The sequence below is a fragment of the Lepisosteus platostomus genome, assembly GCF_059453375.1.
Source record: "Lepisosteus platostomus isolate fLepPlt1 chromosome 5 unlocalized genomic scaffold, fLepPlt1.hap1 SUPER_5_unloc_2, whole genome shotgun sequence".
Classification (NCBI taxonomy): Eukaryota; Metazoa; Chordata; class Actinopteri; order Semionotiformes; family Lepisosteidae; genus Lepisosteus; species Lepisosteus platostomus.
In genome coordinates this window covers 527,156-550,463 of record NW_028291472.1, presented here as the reverse complement: position 1 = coordinate 550,463, position 23,308 = coordinate 527,156, and the positions used below count along the sequence as shown (strand labels likewise).

General features: G+C 47.5%; 10 non-coding genes across 10 annotated transcripts; 3 read left to right on the top strand and 7 right to left on the bottom strand.

The window, feature by feature from the left end:
• The first annotated feature begins 297 nt into the window (after window positions 1-297).
• Window positions 298-370, top strand: trnaa-agc (transfer RNA alanine (anticodon AGC)). Its single transcript has one exon. It is a non-coding gene; the product is annotated as a tRNA-Ala (tRNA).
• Window positions 371-1,128: 758 nt separating this feature from the next.
• On the bottom strand, window positions 1,129-1,200 carry trnap-agg (transfer RNA proline (anticodon AGG)). Its single transcript has one exon. It is a non-coding gene; the product is annotated as a tRNA-Pro (tRNA).
• Window positions 1,201-2,486: 1,286 nt separating this feature from the next.
• trnaa-agc (transfer RNA alanine (anticodon AGC)) lies at window positions 2,487-2,559 on the top strand. The gene has a single exon. It is a non-coding gene; the product is annotated as a tRNA-Ala (tRNA).
• Window positions 2,560-3,317: 758 nt separating this feature from the next.
• trnap-agg (transfer RNA proline (anticodon AGG)) lies at window positions 3,318-3,389 on the bottom strand. The gene has a single exon. It is a non-coding gene; the product is annotated as a tRNA-Pro (tRNA).
• Window positions 3,390-6,836: 3,447 nt separating this feature from the next.
• On the bottom strand, window positions 6,837-6,909 carry trnav-cac (transfer RNA valine (anticodon CAC)). The gene has a single exon. It is a non-coding gene; the product is annotated as a tRNA-Val (tRNA).
• A 10,858-nt stretch (window positions 6,910-17,767) lies between these two features.
• On the top strand, window positions 17,768-17,839 carry trnad-guc (transfer RNA aspartic acid (anticodon GUC)). The gene has a single exon. It is a non-coding gene; the product is annotated as a tRNA-Asp (tRNA).
• Window positions 17,840-18,297: 458 nt separating this feature from the next.
• trnav-aac (transfer RNA valine (anticodon AAC)) lies at window positions 18,298-18,370 on the bottom strand. Its single transcript has one exon. It is a non-coding gene; the product is annotated as a tRNA-Val (tRNA).
• A 109-nt stretch (window positions 18,371-18,479) lies between these two features.
• On the bottom strand, window positions 18,480-18,552 carry trnaf-gaa (transfer RNA phenylalanine (anticodon GAA)). The gene has a single exon. It is a non-coding gene; the product is annotated as a tRNA-Phe (tRNA).
• Window positions 18,553-20,258: 1,706 nt separating this feature from the next.
• trnav-cac (transfer RNA valine (anticodon CAC)) lies at window positions 20,259-20,331 on the bottom strand. Its single transcript has one exon. It is a non-coding gene; the product is annotated as a tRNA-Val (tRNA).
• Window positions 20,332-20,776: 445 nt separating this feature from the next.
• Window positions 20,777-20,848, bottom strand: trnae-uuc (transfer RNA glutamic acid (anticodon UUC)). The gene has a single exon. It is a non-coding gene; the product is annotated as a tRNA-Glu (tRNA).
• Between the last annotated feature and the right edge of the window lie 2,460 nt (window positions 20,849-23,308).

Sequence of the window (23,308 nt, the reverse complement as noted above, 5' to 3'; positions counted from 1 at the left end):
ACAGCGATCACTTGAAAACAATGTTCCACACTCCGTAAGCAAGAACTTCAGTGTTTGCAGTCACCCGATATGCCGATAGTCAAAGGAGCGCAAAACACGAAGCGTCAAAAGACAAGATGAGTTGATGGAAAGAGCGTTGAATTGATGAGCACAAAAGTTCAGCTCGTACAATAGGCAACGAAGGTCTCAGCGTCGTCATCGCACTTGAAAGGACTGCCTTGCAGACCAAGGGCAGTGGGCGGTGCCCGGTAAGAGGGGCAGAGGCGGTAAGACATGATGCCGAGAAGCATGAAGCGAGGGGGATTAGCTCAAATGGTAGAGCGCTTGCTTAGCATGCAAGAGGTAGCGGGATCGATGCCCGCATCCTCCAGGTCTGAGTTTGGATCTCCGGAAACCCGGTGCTCTTGTTTAGCTTCTGCGACTTCTGACAGGTGCTCCTCCGTTGCGGAGAGAATGTCCTTCAGTTGTCAAGCGTTGAAGGGCCACACCTCCTTCCCAACCTCAGTCTGCACTGAGTGCGTCTCCGGCATTTTCTCGTCCAATTTGTCAGCTTAGCAAGTGAAAAGTATATCCGAGTGAAAACAGTGCTGATAATACTCTCACGAATTGTTAGAAGACGTGCTTTTGATCATCGATTGCTTAACAATCACATTCGTTCGACTTGAGCCATCAAGCTCGTAGTTTTCCTTCAAATCTTGAAAGCTCTCAGTGAGAACATCATAGGCTGCAGGACGCCCCGTAACTTGATTACTTCAACAGAAAGAAGAGCAGACAGCTCGACAAATATGTGAGGCGCAGAGAGCGCAAGGCGAGCCGCACACGTTTCGGTGGCTGAGAGAGGGCAGTTTTTGCTTCTGCATTTCCCAAGTAAGGACGCATGACAACGAGCGATCGCGGTGCTCATCTACGACACAGTGGTGATGAGTTTTCAGTACGTGTTCTTTTGAACGAGCAATGAGGTTGCCGCCTTGGACAGCTGACTGCACGCTCTCATTGTGCCACGTGATGAGAATTCACCAGGCTCGTTCAGTCATTAGTCACATTTCATCGTTTGCCATAAGCAGACGCTGCGAAGTGATGTGGATATCAGTTCCCAGTCTTGTGGAAGAGGAGGAAAAGAGCACACGAGGGCTCGTCCGGGAGTTGAACCCGGGACCTCTCGCACCCTAAGCGAGAATCATACCACTAGACCAACGAGCCACAGCAGCACTTTCCATTTCAATCTGTCAGTGAGCTTGAGGATGGGGAGAGGCGCCATTCGCTCGTCCAGTCAGACCTTCATCAATAAGTCAAGAAAGCTGCAATTACACGACTGCCTTGCAGACGAAGGGCAGTGAACTGTGCCCAGTAAGAGGGGAACAAGCGGCACTAGGTGACGCCGAGGCATAAGTCCCAGCGAGGGGGGTTGGCTTGTATGGTACAGCGCTTGCTTTGCATGTGGGAGATAGCAGGATCAATTCCTGCATCCTCCAGGTGTGTGCTTAGAGCTTGATGTGCCGAAAGGTGTCCTTTAGCCTGTGGTCCCGCCTTACATGGAGAGCATCGTGCAGCTGTCAAGCGTTTCGCAGCCACGCCCCCTTTTCATCTTCTCTCTGGCTTAAGCGTCACTCCGCCCCTCTCTCTTGACATTTCATGTCAGCATGTCAGAAGTCCGAGTGACATTTTTAATGGCTGAGTGAGGACACGATGCTGAAGCAGAGAGGCCACTTCAGCCACAGAGACTTGTGCTAGGTGAGATCTGAAAGACGGACTCGCAACAGAAACAGACCAAAAATGTATCGGTGAGATCAAAAGGCAAATGCAACATTCAGCAGAGGGCGTCTAAAGATTAGGGAACGGGCGACTGAAATCCATGTGAGGCAAACTTTCCGGTGTGTGTTCTGCAGCTGGGCTTGTTGGCGTAATTGGTAGTGCGTCAGTCTCGTCATCTGAAAGGCCTGAGTTTGATCCTCACACGGGGCAGGGCTGCTTCCTCTCTTGCTCTTTTCAAACACTTGCGGCAACTGTTCGCTCATAACCACGTCTGGAATGCGTGACCTTTACACGGGCGAGAAGCAACGCCGCATCCCTTTTCTAAAGAACATTCACATTCAGAAATAAGTCAAGAAATTTGCCTTTACTTTCGCTCGCACTGCTGTCAGCCTGCCCATGTTGCCAAAGAAAGATTCACTCGGCGTCAACATGACAGAACAGCGATCACTTGAAAACAATGTTCCACACTCCGTAAGCAAGAACTTCAGTGTTTGCAGTCACCCGATATGCCGATAGTCAAAGGAGCGCAAAACACGAAGCGTCAAAAGACAAGATGAGTTGATGGAAAGAGCGTTGAATTGATGAGCACAAAAGTTCAGCTCGTACAATAGGCAACGAAGGTCTCAGCGTCGTCATCGCACTTGAAAGGACTGCCTTGCAGACCAAGGGCAGTGGGCGGTGCCCGGTAAGAGGGGCAGAGGCGGTAAGACATGATGCCGAGAAGCATGAAGCGAGGGGGATTAGCTCAAATGGTAGAGCTCTTGCTTAGCATGCAAGAGGTAGCGGGATCGATGCCCGCATCCTCCAGGTCTGAGTTTGGATCTCCGGAAACCCGGTGCTCTTGTTTAGCTTCTGCGACTTCTGACAGGTGCTCCTCCGTTGCGGAGAGAATGTCCTTCAGTTGTCAAGCGTTGAAGGGCCACACCTCCTTCCCAACCTCAGTCTGCACTGAGTGCGTCTCCGGCATTTTCTCGTCCAATTTGTCAGCTTAGCAAGTGAAAAGTATATCCGAGTGAAAACAGTGCTGATAATACTCTCACGAATTGTTAGAAGACGTGCTTTTGATCATCGATTGCTTAACAATCACATTCGTTCGACTTGAGCCATCAAGCTCGTAGTTTTCCTTCAAATCTTGAAAGCTCTCAGTGAGAACATCATAGGCTGCAGGACGCCCCGTAACTTGATTACTTCAACAGAAAGAAGAGCAGACAGCTCGACAAATATGTGAGGCGCAGAGAGCGCAAGGCGAGCCGCACACGTTTCGGTGGCTGAGAGAGGGCAGTTTTTGCTTCTGCATTTCCCAAGTAAGGACGCATGACAACGAGCGATCGCGGTGCTCATCTACGACACAGTGGTGATGAGTTTTCAGTACGTGTTCTTTTGAACGAGCAATGAGGTTGCCGCCTTGGACAGCTGACTGCACGCTCTCATTGTGCCACGTGATGAGAATTCACCAGGCTCGTTCAGTCATTAGTCACATTCCATCGTTTGCCATAAGCAGACGCTGCGAAGTGATGTGGATATCAGTTCCCAGTCTTGTGGAAGAGGAGGAAAAGAGCACACGAGGGCTCGTCCGGGAGTTGAACCCGGGACCTCTCGCACCCTAAGCGAGAATCATACCACTAGACCAACGAGCCACAGCAGCACTTTCCATTTCAATCTGTCAGCGAGCTTGAGGATGGGGAGAGGCGCCATTCGCTCGTCCAGTCAGACCTTCATCAATAAGTCAAGAAAGCTGCAATTACACGACTGCCTTGCAGACGAAGGGCAGTGAACTGTGCCCGGTAAGAGGGGAACAAGCGGCACTAGGTGACGCCGAGGCATAAGTCCCAGCGAGGGGGGTTGGCTTGTATGGTACAGCGCTTGCTTTACATGTGGGAGATAGCAGGATCAATTCCTGCATCCTCCAGGTGTGTGCTTAGAGCTTGATGTGCCGAAAGGTGTCCTTTAGCCTGTGGTCCCGCCTTGCATGGAGAGCATCGTGCAGCTGTCAAGCGTTTCGCAGCCACGCCCCCTTTTCATCTTCTCTCTGGCTTAAGCGTCACTCCGCCCCTCTCTCTTGACATTTCATGTCAGCATGTCAGAAGTCCGAGTGACATTTTTAATGGCTGAGTGAGGGCACGATGCTGAAGCAGAGGGGCCACTTCAGCCACAGAGACTTGTGCTAGGTGAGATCTGAAAGACGGACTCGCAACAGAAACAGACCAAAAATGTATCGGTGAGATCAAAAGGCAAATGCAACATTCAGCAGAGGGCGTCTAAAGATTAGGGAACGGGCGACTGAAATCCATGTGAGGCAAACTTTCCGGTGTGTGTACTGCAGCTGGGCTTGTTGGCGCAATTGGTAGTGCGTCAGTCTCGTCATCTGAAAGGCCTGAGTTTGATCCTCACACGGGGCAGGGCTGCTTCCTCTCTTGCTCTTTTCAAACACTTGCGGCTACTGTTCGCTCATAACCACGTCTGGAATGCGTGACCTTTACACGGGCGAGAAGCAACGCCGCATCCCTTTTCTAAATAACATTCACATTCAGAAATAAGTCAAGAAATTTGCCATTACTTTCGCTCGCACTGCTGTCAGCCTGCCCATGTTGCCAAAGAAAGATTCACTCGGCGTCAACATGACAGAACAGCGATCACTTGAAAACAATGTTCCACACTCCGTAAGCAAGAACTTCAGTGTTTGCAGTCACCCGATATGCCGATAGTCAAAGGAGCGCAAAACACGAAGCGTCAAAAGACAAGATGAGTTGATGGAAAGAGCGTTGAATTGATGAGCACAAAAGTTCAGCTCGTACAATAGGCAACGAAGGTCCCGGCGTTGTCATCGCATTTGAAAGGACTGCCTTGCAGACTAAGGGCAGTTGGAGGTTGCTGTTTTGAGACGGAGGCATTGGGATGGTGGGCCGAGATCTATTCTTCTTAAGGAATTCTTCATCGTGAAAGATCGGTCCACAGGTCATCCAAAGAACTCAGGGAATCATGTGCTACTGAACGGAGTGAAGTGCTGAAACACATGACATGCCCCCTTGATCTCACGTGCTGCAACATGCACAGCTACCGTCCACACCAGGCAGTGGGGCTTCAGCAGAATTTGCTACGCCACCTGCAATTACATATCCAGCTGCACACATATACATGGCCCTTCTTTCGTTTTCAGGATCTCAAAAAAAAGCTTAGCTTGGTTTTCCTGCCACCTGATTGACCTCATCTCCCTCAGAATGTGCCCCGCCACATTCATTGCTGAAGCAGGACGAAGGCTAACGGACATGTCAGAACAGTGAGGTTCAACGATCTCTCCAAAATATTGTGGTTGTAGTGGAAGAGATATGTTTTAAATTGTACCTTGGTATTTCAAACTCTCTCTAGAATGTTATCCATTTCGATTTTATTTTGACAGGAACTGTTAAAAGGCTAATGACACTAGATGAAAAGAGAAAAAAGAAAACACAACGTTTCAGCCGTGGAGGCTTCTTCAGGTGTGAGGGCTCCACGGCTGAAATGTTGTATTTTCTTTCTTTTCTTTTAAGCATGGAATAGACCTATTACTTGTTCCTTTGCAGCCTACACATGGTGATGCAGCTCCCCACCTGAACTGCTAATGATACTAGATGCCTGGTAGTTTGTGGTACTTGGTTATCGTCTTATGTGTGCTCAAACTGCATATGTGTTGTAGCAGCGAGGCTTATTAATAAGAAAGAATTAAGTGTTCTGAGCCTTCCCAAATGAGGCCCCATCTCTGTTCATCTCTGTGGTGCAGCGGCCCAGCACTGAGCTTCGCCAATGTGATTCAGCTGCTTCCAGTGCCTTTATTGGAGTGCGCTGATGGACCGTGCTCTCTCTCCAGAGACCAGCACGCCTGTCATGGACGGAGCAGGAAAGGCGGCGCCACATTCTACAGCCCTCTCCACGCAATCGATGAAATCGGGCTACTGAAGTGGAGAAAATCGCCTCTCCAGAAAGTGCAAATATCATCTTGGAGACTATAAATCCTATTGCCGAAGGTCAGCCCTGTCTACCAGAGTAACCCTCCCACAGCGATGATCAGCTCGTCTCACACGCGAGAAGTTTCGGTTGGAAACAAGCGCCCCCTCTTCTCGCACGTTTTGCACGTTCGAGTAGTTTTAATGCGGCTCTTTCGTACACGGTGCTGATCTTTTGGAAAGCAGGAGGCAAAACCGAGTCGAACCCGGGCCGCCTGGGTAAAAACCAGGAACCCTAACCGCTAGACCATATGGCAGCGAACAGCCATGCTGTTCCCGGCATCATCCGAGCAAACTACGTAAATATGAGAAAACACGCAAGAGAGTTGTCACTCAGAGTGTCGAAGGGTCGATGTATACTGGGGCTCAGTTGAAATGCAACGTCAGGACTTTTCCAAATTATGTCACACGAAGAGAGCACAGCCTTTTCCACCCTGCCATGCGTGTATCGGTAACTCCCCGTGATCGTATAGTGGTCAGTACTTTGCGTTGTGGCCGCAACAACCCCGGTTCGAATCCAGGTCACGGCAGAATAGGGGCGTCTGCTTTTACTACTTGCACGAATGAAGGCAAAAAAAAGCCAATCGATGTGAACGAACGGCGCTTTACAGAGGAGTACTGCCTGACTGGATCGTTGATGAGCGACAGAGGCCACTCCGACCCCTTCTTGGTTTTCTTCAATGACTTACTAAGGATCTTCTTCACATTCGCCCATGCAGGGGAAGCCAGTTACACCAAAGCAAACGCAGGAAAGTGCATTTGAAGCAGAGACCAGGAGGGACTTGTTTACACTGAGAGTGGGTGGAGAATGGAACAATGTGCCCAGCCCTGTTGCTGGAGCCGATTCTTGATGAGATCTTGGGCTCACTAAGAGGCCCCCTCTGGATGCTATTCTTTCTGTTGTTCTTGCAGGTCCTGCGCTGCTTTTGAGCCGACAGAGCTCGTCCTGGTCTGTCGGCACAGCCCAATTGCAAATGATCAGCTCCGCATACGGAAGGAACGTGCATTTGGTACAAGAGTGCATGAAGGCACCGGAAATACATTGGGAACAAATGACCGGTCGCTCAAGACCTCTGTGAAGTACAGGAGCTTGCAAGAAGCAGCTGTTTCCGCCCAGTCTCGAACTGGGGACCATTCGCATGTGAAGCGAACGTGATAACCACTACACTACGGAAACGGTTGTAAACCGTGCCCAGCGGCCCAGTGCTGAGCTTCGCCAATGCGATTCAGCTGCTTCCATTGCCTTTATTGGAGTGCGCTGATGGACCGTGCTCTCTCTCCAGAGACCAGTACACCTGTACCGGGGTAAAGTTAGCTTGAAGTTCGAAAACGATTTTGGCATGCCTGTAGCGCTTTCGCGAAATCTCTTAGAGTTACAAAAACACATGCTTTGTGTATAAAATACATTGTGAATGCTTTCTCAGCCTTCACTTTGTCATTTTTATGACATTTTTTTGACCATGCTCACATTTTCTCTTGTCCATATCTTTGCAATAGAAGCACAGAACGGCTTCAAACCAAATGCATTTTAAAGACCACAACTTGTGGATATTTCAACAGCCTCTACACCAAACTATCAGTGAGCTAATCATCTTTTTTAAAACCTCCAGTTTTTCATCGATGCGTAATTACACACTAACTGGAACCCGGGGACTGCTGTGTGCACACGTTCACAACGCGAGAAATACTGTTCAATACGGCTTCGTGCGAAAAACCCATATATGACCATAGGAAGCAGAACAGCGCAGTCTCCAATTAGCCAGACTGTAAGCACGGGAATAAAGCTTTGTTTGATTTCTGAAACCCTTCCTTTACGTTCTATTTTCATTCAGGTGTGGTTCAACTATATTGACAATACTACTGACAGCAGGAAGTTTAAAATATTCTTTTCTCAGCAGCTTATTAAAAACAGCTCCCATGATGTTCAAACCGACTTTTTACACAGAACACTGACACAGCTTTGTGTTCTGAATCTCTTTTTCTCGTGCTTTTATTTAATGTGGCACAATGCACTGGTATAGGGGTATTTTGTTAACAAACCAATAGCATTTAAACCACAGCACCCACAATGCTGCAAGTAAGTGTTTTGCACACTAAGCAGGTCCTCTGACTTTTCCCAGCTTTGTTTTGGTTTTTTTAAGATAACAGTACAGGTAAGACACTGGGATAGGGGGGTCGTCTTCATGGCTCAATAGCATTTCAAATACAACAGCCACACTGCTGAAACCAAGTGTTTTACACACCAGTCTAGCCCCCTAACCTTATACAACCTTGCTGTGGCTGTGGCACCTTTCTTTATTTTTTTATGATTTTTTTAAGATAACACTACAGGTAATACACTGGGACAGGTGGGTCGTCTTCATGGCTCAATAGAATTTCAAATACAACAGCCACACTGCTGAAACTAAGTGTTTTACACACCACACAGGCCCCCTAACCTTATGCAACCTTGCTGTGGCTGTGGCCCCTTTCTTTATTTTTTTATGAGGTTTTCAATATGGCACCATTAGACAGGCGGTACATGGGGATAGGGGGGTGCTATTCACGAGTCAATAGCTCTTCAAGCACAACAGCCACAGTGCTGCAACCAGGTGTTTTACACCAGACATTTCACCTAACCTTATACAACCTCGCTTTGAGTTGTAGAACATTTCTTTATTTTTTTTTACTGTAATCAAGTGTTGTGCTCACTAGTCAGGCCTCCTGACCTTTCACAGTCATGCTTTGTTGTGTGCAACTTTAATTATCTTTTTAGGATTTTTTTGAACATGGCAACTTCCACCGAGATGGGTGGGGGGTGTCGGGGTGCTCTTCAATAGCTTTTTCATCTATACACACAAATGGATGTAACCAAGACACTCAGAACCTGTCACGCAGGGGCTGACTGCTGAGGATAGGGATCCAATGCGGTGCCCTTGGTAGGGTTGGCGTGAGACACAGGCATAATCGGAGTAAACAGGCAGGGGTCCGAGTCCGGGAAGGCGTAGTACAGGCATAGGCACAGAATCGACAGGCGAAGGCGTAGTCGAGGTACTGGCAGGGGTCGGAGTCCGGGAAGGCGTAGAAGTTGCGTCGGTAGACAGAGGTGTAAACGAAGAGACAGGCTTGGGTCAGGATCCGAGAAAGCGTAAAACAGGCGAAGGTACAAAATCGAGTGGCTAAAGCGGTAGTCGGAAAAGCGGGGTCGAGGTCCAGGGGAGAAGTCGTAGTAAGGCAAAGGTGTAGTTAGTACATAAGCTCCGGGAGAGAATCTCAATCGTGAGCAATGACCGGGGGACAGATGAGGGTTTAAGTAGAGGACTGATTGACGCATGGACGTTTGGTACGGAGAGAGCTCGAGGGAATGCGGGAGCGCTTGCCTGCGTGAGGGAGATTCGTGGCAAAACCAACAGAATCAACCTGAACTCACAGAAAAACAAGAATGCCCCCGAGACACCTGCACCCCCCCCGGACCACTCTGGTATCAACACCCCAAAACCCATCCATACCAGCTAACAAGACTCAGAATCGGTGCAACCCTCCAACCTGGACCAAGAGCAGGATGGGACAAGTACCTGCACCACACTACGCACCCCTCATCCAGACCAGCAGGACAGCCATACCACAGACAGCACCATCATGTAACCCCCCTGTTCATTCCAACAGAAAAGCCGAACTGACCCCCACCAGCATGGCGACGCTGCAGCTCTGGTTACACCAGCAGGCCCAATGGGCTCAGAGCTGGGGGACATACAGATGCAGCCATTCAAAATGCGTGGGCGATACCGCATTATTTTCCGGTACGCTGTACGCAGTCTACCGCAAGTTACCATTAAATACCGCGAGTTACTGGTAAATACCGCTAGTTACCGTAAATTCTCCTATAATATGACAAGCAAAATAATAGTATCCGGAATTTCGGCAAGGTGGAGCTAATAAACTCAACCTCTCATGTTTGAGCTGTGGCCATCAAAGTCTTTAACGAAGGTATTACTAAAAGTATTAATAATGAATGACCTTGGACAAGCTGTAAGTGTAAACTCAAAGTATTGCCCTGGTCAACATTCTTTTTTTCATTGACCGTCTTTGTAAAAGTAACACCACAGCATTTCGCAATCACGCATTTGTTTCCAATCATGCAAAGTACAGTAATTTTTGAGAATCGATTCACCATGCCTTTCACATGCTCATAAAAGAGATTGATTTAGGAACATAAACATATTACTGTATGAAAACTGTACTGTATACAGTATGTATATGTATATTTAATGTCTTAACTGTGCCCGTTTAAGTATTGAATATTCATATCTAATTTTACCACTGAAGGGAAATCTTAGTAGCTGAGCATAAAAAGAATAGGAGCATACTTCAACGCGTGTGAAGGCCATAAACGATATTAATTTTGGAACATAAACATACAGTATATGGCTGGTCTCGGTACTTTAAAGAAAACATACACGAAAGATGGTTTCATTATGACCAGAATCGGTCTTGAGATATTTTTAACTTGATTTACAGTATTTGAGAGGTATGTCTTAACACCGATTCTACAGTACGTAAATACTGCTCACGTATGTTTCTAGGTTTATATTATGCATTTCATACGGTCAAATTACTTTTGAGAAACTAATAAGAAGCGCGAAACGGTATGCCCAGGGCGTTTTAGTTTATTTTTACTGGAACTCTGCTTTAACAATGTCGCCGTGGATTGATTAGAGATATCAAGTACATACAAGTAATTTTTTAAATGTTGTAGTTCGTCTTGAAAAAATGTTACGAGTACATCATCTATCAACAATTACACAGGTTCTGTTTCCATATTGCGGATTTTGGTTACGTAATATGATTTTCTAAATTTCACGTTGTGAATATATGATTTGGGCAAACAGAGCCGCAAAGAAGTACATTATGGGTTGTTGTTTTTTTTTTGCAGTTTTATCTAGAACAAGCTATGCTTAAACCTTTGTCTGATTCTTGTGAAACTATCCACACGACAGTTACAGTACCTAGGAGTTGACTTCAGTGATGTCACTGATGGGATGTTTCTAAAAATCCTTCCTCTGTAAAACGTCTTCTCTAGTTGTCCTGCATATGTATTCGGTAATGAAGCTGTGTGTTCTGTCATGGAAATATAACTATCAAGGAAGACACAAAAGAGAGTTCTCACCTGAGTAAGGTCTTTATTTCAATATTGCAATATTGGGAGCCCTGTGGAGACATCACTCCTGCTCTTTGCTCAATTCGTTTGTGACCTTTTTACAGTGGGAAGCATGAATTCAGGACACCTGGCACCCCCTCCACCTGAGCGAACACCACCTCTTTTTCCTGTCTTTCACCAGAATCCAGTCTCCTTATTCATGCATTAGTTCCTACAGCACAGGTAAATCCCTGTGGGCTGGAGCCCAGCATTTTTCTTAGGGTTTTTTTACAAGATTGGTCAACAGCTGGGTCACCTAAACAGCTGTCTATCACCCTAATAGAGAATGGCCTAAAACTGTGATTATAGCGAGGAGCATACAGTTATTTCCATTCTAATACATCTGAGTTACACTCAGACTGAAAGCAGGGCTATTTACCCATGCCAATAAACCTAAATAATCACCTCTATCAAAGGGGATTACTCCCATGAGCATCTTTTATAGCATTACAATCCCAACATGAGCTCTGGTTATTATTTGTGGCTGACTGATAAAGTATTGATTCCATATCCCCATTTTATGTAAAGTAAAGCTCCTTACACTTAACAGGTACACTGTCGCCCCCCCTCAGGAAGCTCAACAAACACAGAAACAGTGACAATATAATAATTAATGTTCACTCAGTCTCTGGTGCAGTGGTTCGGTGTCGGCGCAATGCGTAGATCCAGCGATCTCATCCTGTCACTCAGATGGCAGAGTCGGTAGTCAGTTGCACTTGATATGGTCCTTCCCAGCAGGGTTGCAACATCTGGCAGGGTATATCTCCCTCACCACACCCACTCGCCAGGTATCAGGTCGTGTCTTCCCTCTACTGGAGGTCTCCAAGTGTCCAGCACCTGTTCACCAGCCCCGTGCACCACTTCAATTAACAACCTACAATACTACAATAGAGAATTAGCAAATTCAACAATCCATTAGCCAAATTCATCCCTCCAGGAAGTTTCGTTGATTGGCCTGTGATGATATCAAACAGGCTCTATTACACAGTTCTGTTTGATCCAGCCCGCATCCCATGGCGTTCCTTCAGTCTGATGTCTAGTCGATCTTTTAGAGTTCTGTTCCTTCATTCCACTGTTCCAGCAGACTGAGGGTGATCTCAGTCCGTCTCACCCCGAATAATCCAGCCACAGCCTGTCCCTTGATCATAATACAAGCGGTAGGTCAGTGCCCACCGAGGGCTTATCTCCATCATCAAGTGTTTGGTAGACACAGAGGCAGTGACAGCAACCCACTGGGAAAACAGATTATAAGAGCCAAGGTTTCCCTTTACAAATGTAAATTGTAAACATTTGCTACTGCATGAAAGGTTTCTCAGGAGCAGGCCGTTTGAGCTGTAGCACCTGCACCTGAACTGTAGTTGAGTTCCTTTGATAAGCATCACATTGAGATACCACATAAGTGGCTACTGCTTCAAACACGGTCCCCACCCAGGTTTGGGTAACCAGCACACCATTTGACTCGCACCCAGGTGTCCAACTGAGTGCATTTGTCGAGCTACAAAGGGCATTAGGCTGTGAGGGCATGCAGGGCGTCCAGTGTGCTGGCAGCACCACACACTTTTCTAACCATGTCCTTTTCTCTGCTTTAGAGGCCTCAGCCTGAATATCCTGTAGCTGTCCCCTTTTCACCAACAGAGGTCTCACAGGGGTCTCAGACTCCTGTTCTACCAGGACTGCGCACCTGACAGCTACATCTGCAAAGTTGTTCCCTCGAGTTACTGGAAACATTTCTTTATTATGTGATTTACACTTTACCACAGCTACTTCAGTCAGCAGCTGCAAAGCTTCTAACAGTTCAGAGACAAACCCAGCATTCTTAACTGGAGTCCCTGCCATGTTGGGGAAATCCCTATTCCTTCACTGCCATCCAAAATTGTGGCATACACCAAATGTATATATACAGTCTATATAAATTGCTACAGTTTTCCATTTAGCATATTTACAAGTTTCAATTAAATCTTTTCATTCGGTCTGCTAGTTCTACACCAGATTATTCACAGTTTATACAGCCAGGCAGGTAGCCTGCACAACACATAAACACGGCCCCTTGGCCACCGCATCAAGGGGTCCTGAATAATAATAACCCACTAGACGATGCCTATCTCCATGCTCCTGCACCAGCACAACGGCTCACAACCCATTTCTTTCACTTACATACAGATTACATACAGATGATCAGTCTGAGGGAATCCAGTCCAGGGCCAGTGCCTGCAAGAAAGCTTGTTTCAAAACATCAAAAACGGTTTCTGCTGCAGGGGTCAAGGCAATTTTGTCTTTAGACTGCACTACCCCCCTTAAACCAATACGTCACTAGACAAGCTCGTTCTGAGAAGGCATTCACCCTGGCTTTATCATGTAGTTGGTTTTATACTCCTTTTTTTTCCTCTCAAGATCCAATACTTGGAGTAGCCCGGCCTTATGGATTCCCTCATTAGGTAAAACAATCACAATATCACATAACTCTATTGAGTTAGTTTACATAAATGCTATTTCATGCAGTAATTCCTTATAAAATGCTGCAGTCTGGGCCTAAAATAGGTCTGGGGTGTCCCCCACCCACATCAGTAGTTGAAACTGTACATATTTTCCCAAGCAGACTGTGACAGCTTATATTTGCTTTAAACACAACCCTTGCACCCCTTCTCCTGTAGCCTCCTGTTACCCGTTAGAAAACTTTATATCACATCTTTATGCTGTTTTAGTCTAAAAACAGGACAGCTGTGCTCCTGTGTCCCCCAGTTACTGCACACTGTAAGATTATTTCAATCCTGAGATAAATTTAGGAAGGCTACAGAGGTGTTTACTAGATTAAAACTGTTAGTTCACACACGGCTCTCGTTTCAGCTTCTGACATGGTCTTTAATTGTGAAATCAAGCCTCTTTCTTCCAATTTCTCCAAAAAACACATTTTTTTTTAGTAACTGCACACCAGTTTATTAGTAGTTTTGTCTTTGAGGTTTTATATCTCGGTATAACATTAAAGTCACACAATAATTTCTAAAAACTGGCGGCTCCCTTTTCTCCTCCTTGGGTGTCTTTTTACCTCCCATTTGCAGCGCTCGCACTTCTGCATGCATGCTTCGCGAGTTATTAAATCAAATCTGTCTCCGCTGTCCGTAATATCAGGAAAGCATAGTTGTACATTCTTGGCAACATCAGGTTTTAACCCACTCAAGTAAATTTGTTTTATTACTGTGGAAGTATCTTCATTCACTTCCTTTTCAACGGCTAACCCCGAGTATACTATCCATAAAGCTAAAAACCTTTCTGTAAAATCTGAAAACATCCTCACTTCCTTCTGCTGACATGCTGTTACTTTTCTCTAATCAGTTTTCGGTGGGTAATGCTCTTTCAAAAATCTCCACACTAATTCCCACCCTTCTCCCAGATTCTCTCTCAAGGCGTTCTATTTCTTCTTTTGCTTTTTCTTTTTCTACATATACAACTTCGTTTCGTTCAGCCATTGCTTTTAGCTTTTCCATCAGGGATTTTTCCGTCTCATCTATGATATTCTGTTGAATTCTCAAATATTCCTCTAAATATTTTTATCCAAAGGTTCATACACTTTTCTACATTCCTGTTCAGCCTAAATTCCGTCTGACAGTCAATATTTCTTTTAAATTTCACTTTGGATTAATCAAACTTTTTTTTTCCCTTCACACCTAACCATTTTCACGTCTCCCACGCGCCCCGCGGAATCCCCCAGTCAAGACAAACTGACAAACTATCACAATACGGGAACACGGACCAGGTTCCAAATCCTGGCTTTAAACACACAGTTGAATCGAGTTACCATTTTCGGCTCTTCTGCAAGTACAGTTCTAGTTACTACCTTCAGCCGTACTGCAGTCGTGTACCAGGATGCAACACCTGGATTTTTTCGCACGGGCAGGGCGAGATGCTATTCCTTCAGCAATCCCTCCTTTTCTACCCCACCTTCACAAAACAGGCATCTAAGACACATACACCATTAACTCATTTTTCTGTTGTACTCGCTTCAGCTTCAGGAAAACCCTGAACCCACCACAGCAACATGGAGAGGACAAGGGACTTTTTAGAAAAGAGGAGTCCTTACCTCTTTTTAGAAGCGGCCGCCTAACTTTTCCTCTCCATGTCCGTGTGGTTTAATTTAGATGGATACTTCTTCATCATTTGGGTCACGTATCCGCCAATCTGCCTCCTCCTTTTTAGAGGACGTTGTAAGCCTTTAGGAACAATATGATCTAGCAACAAGGTTATATCACTGTAGTTAGGCTTAAGACAATCAAGAACAAGGCGCTTGCCTTTCTTCTAAATTCTTTACGATCATCAGGCAATTAAGGAAAAGACTTAACTAATGCAAATAATTCACTAGGAGACCAATGTCAATGTACTGTACATATGCTGGAGTTCCTTCTGGACCTGGAAAAATGCACATTGGTATTTCACAAACAAGTGGCTCCGGACCGCTTTCTAATTTCGGTGGAGACTTTTTCTTTTTAGTACGCATGGCCATGACTTTAGCTGCAGCTTGCTGTTCTTTAGTTTCAAGACTAGTCTTTTTTTTTAAGCTTCCCATTATTTCTGTGATTCCTCTTTCCATTAAATAAGTTTTCCAATTCATTTTCTTTCATTTCTTCTCCTTCTCTTCTAAGTTTCCCCTTCTTCAGGAAACTTCTTTTTCCTAATTCAACTTTCCTCTGTCCATTCTGATTCACTTACAAAGATCCTTCATAGTTATGGGCCCCTAATTATCATATATAAATTATGTGCAAGTTCCCTTACACCTATTACCCTAGCTTTACAGTTCATGAACATAATTTTTTTCCCTAACCCAGGCTATAATTGTTTCTCCGAATTTGTCGTACATGTACTTTTGCTGGACTGCTCGGTCCCATTTTCGTCTTTGAATTTTAATTTCCCATTTTTACCGATCGGTGCCTTACTTAGAACCTTATCACATCAACTACTCCGCAGAGCAGAAACCACACGTCTGTGTTAAGATAAGTTCTTTATATGAGTCCCAGACTCATCAAACCCGCGTGAGAACACCCCTGTGGCTCGCTTCTCAAACTATTAATTTTAAAGGATCACTTACTGACGTCAGACAGCTGCCAATTCTCCAGACGCGTCTCTGGAAGGATAAACAGTTTATCCTCCGAGGTTCGTCCAATTTGCTAAAATTGTCCGGGTCCGGATGGAGTTTCAGCAGCCGTTCGCGTTCAGGTTTGTGATCCCGGACGAGCCCCCAAACTGTCATGGAAATATAACTGTCAAGGAAGCCACAAGAGAGAGTTCTCACCTGAGTAAGGTCTTTATTTCAATATTGCAATATTGGGAGCCCTGCTGCCACTTCGCCAAGTGCATCAGAGACTCAATTTGTTACAAGCAGTACAGGGTTTTTATAAGACGTTGCGCTGTAAAAAAGTTCAGCACTTGGTCCCTTCTAAAACTTCCCCTTTCTCTAAGAGAAAACAGATTACATCATAGAGCGAGAGAAGAAAAACTAGATTTGTTATTCAAAGCTAATCAGTTACTTTCAGCTAATTCTAATGACCCAGACAGCATATATTGTTTTGGTACATTGTTTTCTAAACTAACCTGTTTCCGCCCGGTCTCGAACTGGGGACCTTTCGCGTGTTAGGCAAACGTGATAGCCGCTACACTACGGAAACCTGCAGGGGCTGCTGCTGGTGTCTCGCTTGCGTTTCGGGCTGAGAAAGGGACGCGTCACTTTAGGCAGGGGGCGCTGGAGAGAGGAACAAAGGGCGCGATGAAACAAAATGCCAAAATCCGGGATCGAACCAGGGACCTTTAAATCTTCAGTCTAACGCTCTCCCAACTGAGCTATTTCGGCGGTGCGCAAAGCCCACAGCCACCTGCTCCAGCCTTCCTGTGTTGTGGCATGAGCGCACCAAGAGTAGCGGGAGAGTGTTGCAGGAACGTCACTCAGAAGGAAAGCCACCCAGCTGCGCCCTCTGAGCTCTGTCCAGCGCATCTTCCTCGCATGGACTCCTGCCTGCGACGGGCAGGAAACAATTAGCAAGAACAGAACGACACCCCATGGGTGTCTCATGACCGCACCTTAGGTTGTGACACGTGCAGGTGTGAGGGGTTGCCGGGCTACTTTGGAGCAGAGCTTGGGCGGAGGGGGGGCGGGAAAGCAGACAAAGAGGTGACACCTCAAGGTCTGCACGATCACAGCTCTCCGCCGCCCCAGGCTTCCGCTCGATAAGCTACTGGACACACCCGCCCCTCCTCACACAGACCGTGGAAAAGCCCCCGAGTGGGAGGGCTCTCTCTTCCTCCCAGGAGCTCTTGGACATGACGCACAGACAGGGCGCGGGGAGCCGCCGCCTGCAAACACGGCTCCAGGCAGGACTCCACTCCGCCGCAGCCGCAGAGCAGAGGAGATGAGGGCAGCTTAGCTCCTGTGCAGAGACCTGAGCTGTTGTTGCTGTGGATGCTGTCTTTTCTGCACTCGGGGTAGGAGTGAATGTTGAGTTGCCATAGAAATGAAGCAGAGCACTTCAACGGCACGGGTGTGTGTGTGTGTGCGCCCTGGTGATTCTGGGAGACAGATCGAACCTGGGCTAAAAGAGAGGGGGCTTAGCCCTCTTCCATTTGCTAGTTCAAAGTTGTACAACCCATTTGTATCTGCTAGGCGGCGCAGTCGTCGTGCACAAAGAACGCTTTGAAAAGCGTCAAAGGCAAGTCATTCCGAGTTGGTCGTTTGTGTTTTCCGTTCAGACGCGAAATGCTGAAATGATCTCTCGGTTCCTCGGTTGTCATTTCTGCTCCGTAAAGGGATCACAGCACGCGTCGGCTTCCAGCATGCTGGGTCGGGACACGATGCCGGGGCTTGGAGACAGCGATGTCTTCCTCGTTAGTATAGTGGCAAGTATCCCCGCCTGTCACGCGGGAGACCGGGGTTCGATTCCCCGACGGGGAGTAGCTTTTCTTTCACCTCCTTAGAGAAATGACTGCCTTTCACTTCTCTGTTTTCTTTCACAGCGTCGTGCACCTTTTCATTGCTCTCGCTTTCAGAGCCTCCGCACGGCACACGACTCGACATCAGGAAGCACATTGAAGTGAAAGCAGGAAGCGCTGCGACATGCACTGTGCAGATCCCGCCACACTAAGAGGTGAGTGGGTCTGTTCGATGCACAAAGAACGCTTTGAGAAGCGTCAAAGGCAAGTCATTCCGAGTTCTTGCAGGTCCTGCGCTGCTTTTGAGCCGACAGAGCTCGTCCTGGTCTGTCGGCACAGCCCAATTGCAAATGATCGGCTCCGCGTACAGAAGGAACGTGCGTTTGGTACAAGAGTGCACGAAGGCACCGGAAATACATTGGGAACAAATGACCGGTCGCTCAAGACCTCTGTGAAGTACAGGAGCGTGCAAAACGAGGCTGTTTCCGCCCGGTCTCGAACCGGGGACCTTTCGCGTGTTAGGCGAACGTGATAGCCGCTACACTACGGAAACCTGCAGGGACCGCTGCTGGTGTCTCGCTTGCGTTTCGGGCTGAGAAAGGGACGCGTCACTTTAGGCAGGGGGCGCTGGAGAGAGGAACAAAGGGCGCGATGAAACAAAATGCCGAAACCCGGGATCGAACCAGGGACCTTTAGATCTTCAGTCTAACGCTCTCCCAACTGAGCTATTTCGGCTGTGCACAAAGCCCCCAGCCACCTGCTCCAGCCTTCCTGTTTTGTGGCATGAGCGCACCAAGAGTAGCGGGAGAGTGTTGCAGGAATGTCACTCAGAAGGAAAGCCACCCAGCTGCGCCCTCTGAGCTCTGTCCAGCGCATCTTCCTCGCATGGACTCCTGCCTGCGACAGGCAGGAAACAATTAGCAAGAACAGAACGGCACCCCATGGGTGTCTCATGACCGCACCTTAGGTTGTGACACGTGCAGGTGTGAGGGGTTGCCGGGCTACTTTGGAGCAGAGCTTGGGCGGAGGGGGGGCGGGAAAGCAGACAAAGAGGTGACACCTCAAGGTCTGCACGATCACAGCTCTCCGCCGCCCCAGGCTTCCGCTCGATAAGCTACTGGACACACCCGCCCCTCCTCACACAGACCGTGGAAAAGCCCCCAAGTGGGAGGGCTCTCTCTTCCTCCCAGGAGCTCTTGGACACGACGCACAGACAGGGCGCGGGGAGCCGCCGCCTGCAAACACGGCTCCAGGCAGGACTCCACTCCGCAGGAGCCGCAGAGCAGAGGAGATGAGGGCAGCTTAGCTCCTGTGCAGAGACCTGAGCTGTTGTTGCTGTGGATGCTGTCTTTTCTGCACTCGGGGTAGGAGTGAATGTTGAGTTGCCATAGAAATGAAGCAGAGCACTTCAACGGCACGGGTGTGTGTGTGTGTGCGCCCTGGTGATTCTGGGAGACAGATCGAACCTGGGCTAAAAGAGAGGGGGCTTAGCCCTCTTCCATTTGCTAGTTCAAAGTTGTACAACCCATTTGTATCTGCTAGGCGGCGCAGTCGTCGTGCACAAAGAACGCTTTGAAAAGCGTCAAAGGCAAGTCATTCTGAGTTGGTCGTTTGTGTTTTCCGTTCAGACGCGAAATGCTGAAATGATCTCTCGGCTCCTCGGTTGTCATTTCTGCTCCGTAAAGGGATCACAGCACGCGTCGGCTTCCAGCATGCTGGGTCGAGACACGATGCCGGGGGTTGGAGAGAGCGATGTCTTCCTCGTTAGTATAGTGGCAAGTATCCCTGCCTGTCACGTGGGAGACCGGGGTTTGATTCCCCGACGGGGAGTAGCATTTCTTTCACCTTCTTAGAGAAATGACTGCCTTTCACTTCTCTGTTTTCTTTCACAGCGTCGTGCACCTTTTCATTGCTCTCGCTTTCAGAGCCTCCGCACGGCACACGACTCGACATCAGGAAGCACATTGAAGTGAAAGCAGGAAGCGCTGCGACATGCACTGTGCAGATCCCGCCACACTAAGAGGTGAGTGGGTCTGTTCGATGCACAAAGAACGCTTTGAGAAGCGTCAAAGGCAAGTCATTCCGAGTTGGTCGTTTGTGTTTTCAGTTCAGACGCGAAATGCTGAAATGATCTCTCTGCTCCTCGGTTGTCATTTCTGCTCCGTAAAGGAATCACAGCACGCGTCGGCTTCCAGCACGGTGGGTCGGGACACGATGCTGGGGGTCGGAGAGAGCAATGTCTTCCTCGTTAGGACCTGTCACCTGTCCCCACCTGTCACGCGGGAGACTGGGGTACATCAGGACGCGCATTGAAGTGAAAGCAGGATGCGCTGTGACATGCACTGTGCAGATCTCGCCACACTAAGAGGTGAGTGGGTCTGTTCGATCACAGCGCTAGACGAATCCCCAATCCCCTTTTGTGCCTGGCGACAAAAGATGTCTGTTTCCGCCCGGTTTCGAACCGGGGACCTTTCGCGTGTGAGGCAAACGTGATAACCACTACACTACGGAAACAGTGGTAAGACATGCCCAGCGGCCCAGCGCTGAGCTTCGCCAATGCGATTCAGCTGCTTCCAGTGCCTTTATTGGAGTGCGCTGATGGACCGTGCTCTCTCTCCAGAGACCAGCACGCCTGTCATGGACGGAGCAGGAAAGGCGGCGCCACATTCTACAGCCCTCTCCACGCAATCGACGAAATTGGGCTACTGAAGTGGAGAAAATCGCCTCTCCAGAAAGTGCAAATATCATCTTGGAGACTATAAATCCTATTGCCGAAGTTCAGCCCTGTCTACCAGAGTAACCCTCCCACAGCGATGATCAGCTCGTCTCACACGCGAGAAGTTTCGGCTGTAAACAAGCTCCCCCTCTTCTCGCACGTTTTGCACGTTCGAGTAGTTTTAATGCGGCTCCTTCGTACAAGGTGCTGATCTTTTGGAAAGCAGGTGGCAAAACTGACACATTCCCATACTGGGAGTCGAACCCGGGCTGCCTGGGTGAAAACCAGGAATCCTAACCACTAAACCATATGGGAGCACACAACCCTGCTGTTCCGGGCATCATGCAAGCAAACTACATAAATATGAGAACACGCAAGAGAGTTGTCACTCAGAGTGTCGAAGGGTCGATGTATACTGGGGCTCAGTTGAAATGCAACGTCAGGACTTTTCCGAATTATGTCTGTTGTACTTGCAGGTCCTGCGCTGCTTTTGAGCCGACAGAGCTCGTCCTGGTCTGTCGGCACAGCCCAATTGCAAATGATCGGCTCCGGTTACAGAAGAAACGTGCATTTGGTACTGTTGTAACAGAAGGAATAAGGTTCTTGATCCCAAGATGAAGTAAAACAGATGAGTTTATTGCATGCAAGGAACAATAAAGCTGAAGTCTTGTTTCCCGCAAGAAACAACAAAACCGAAGTATTGTTCGATGTGCCGGTACAAACTTTTAGGTTATATAGTCCTTGCTTGCTGCTTCAGACGTCATTCAATGTTATGGTAAGGGGGGGGGTAATGGTATTTGGCCAGTTAAGAGGCCCAAATGGTCAGTTTAAGATTATGCCCCCAGGGGGTTCCTTGTTCGCATCTGGAATCCTTATCAGTTAACCCCCTTTCGTGCCATAAACCCCTGTTGCTTAGAAGTCTAATTTTCAGGCAGAACTGACTTAAGGCATACGTCAGGACTGCCTATTTTTACACATACAATGTCAGGGCAGATCTTTCCTTTTTAAAATGTACAGGCATGCATTACCATGACATTGTGTGTTCCACAGTTACAACAAGATGTTATTGATGTTTTTGTACAAGTGATAGTTACAATTATACATATAAAACAACCCTAATCCTACAAATACATAAAGTCCTACTCCAGGACCCAAACGCAGACCTCAGCCATGTGGAGATCTATCGTCAGGATCTTGGAACAGCAATACTGATCCAACTCCGATTATAATTTTTTGGCTTATTGATATGCCAACACCCGGAATGTATTGATACCATATCCCCAGAAATGCTCCTCAGGCCTAACAAGCACACTGTTGGTCTTAGGAAACATCAGACACAGAAACGGTAACAACATCCTTCTTTCTGTTCACTCAGTCTCTGGTGCCGTGGGTCGGTGAAAGTGCGATACGCGGATCCAGCGATCTCATCCTGTCACTCAGATGGCACAGTCAGTAGTTGGTGGCACTTGATATGGTCCCTCCCAGCAGGATTGCAACGTCTGGCAGGGTATCTCTTCTTCACCTACACCCACTCGCCAGGTATCCGGTCGTGTCTCCCCTCTACTGGAGGTCCCCAAGCGTCCGGCACCTGTTCACGAGCCCTGTGCACTGCTTCAGTTAACAAACCTAAAATACTTTAATAGAGAGTTAGTTAATTCATCAGTGCGTTAGCCAAACTTGGCCTCCAGGGAGTTTCTTTGGCTGCCTGTGATGATCTCAAATGGGCTCAGTCTCACAGTTCTGTTTGCTCCAGCCCGCAAACCGCACAGGACTGCAGGTAGAGCATCTACCCACGGTGTTCCTTCAGTTGATATTTCCTTAGTTGGTCTTTCAGACTGTGGGTGATGGGGGCAATGTGACTTCTAACTTACCCCTAGTGAGGCAATTACAGCCTGGCACACCTTCCCAGTGTAGTATGCCCCTAGATCAGTATCCAAGGGGAAGGGCAGTCCGTACCACGGGATCATCTTTGTCATACACTTGGGTATGTGCCAGCCCACATCCCATCATTATACAACCCCACATTTTTACACATTTGTTCTAACCACTATTAAACATCTATTAAAGCCCTCAACCTGAATTCTCCCCTTTCCCCAATAGAGGTTTCACAGGGGTCTCAGACTCTCGCTCTCCCAGTGCCGCTCGTCTGGCATCTGCATCTGCATGGTTGTTACCTTGAGTTACTGGAATTCTTTATTTATTGTGTTATTTACACCTTACTCAAGCTGCTTCTGTCGGCAGCTGTAAAACTACAAATCAGTTCAGAGACAAGCCCAGTATTCTTAACTGGAGTCCCTGCCGTTGTGAGAGAATCCTATTTCTCCATAGCCATCCAGAATTGTTGCCTACATGCAACAAATACATACATTATATACATATACAGTAACCCTTTGTCCACACTTACATATAAAGGAATGGTTGATCCATCTGAGGAAACCCCAGTCTCAGCACCTGTAAGAGAGCTTGTTTCAAATTATTACAGGCGGCTTTTGCTGCTGGAACCAAGGCAATCTTGTCCTTGTACTGCACTCCCCCCTTAAGCAGATCTGTTAAAAGTTGTGCTCACCCCGTAAAAACATTGCACCCTGGCCCTGTTAATATTCCACAATGCTCGACACAAAAGGGCCTTATTATAACTGCTTAATATTAGACACTCTAAAGCTGAAGCAACTCAGACTTGTGGGTTTCCTCGTCAGGGGAAGAACTCAGAATACTATCAACATACTGCGTGATCACAGTCAGTTGAAGCCATGTGATACCCTGTTCTGGATAGTC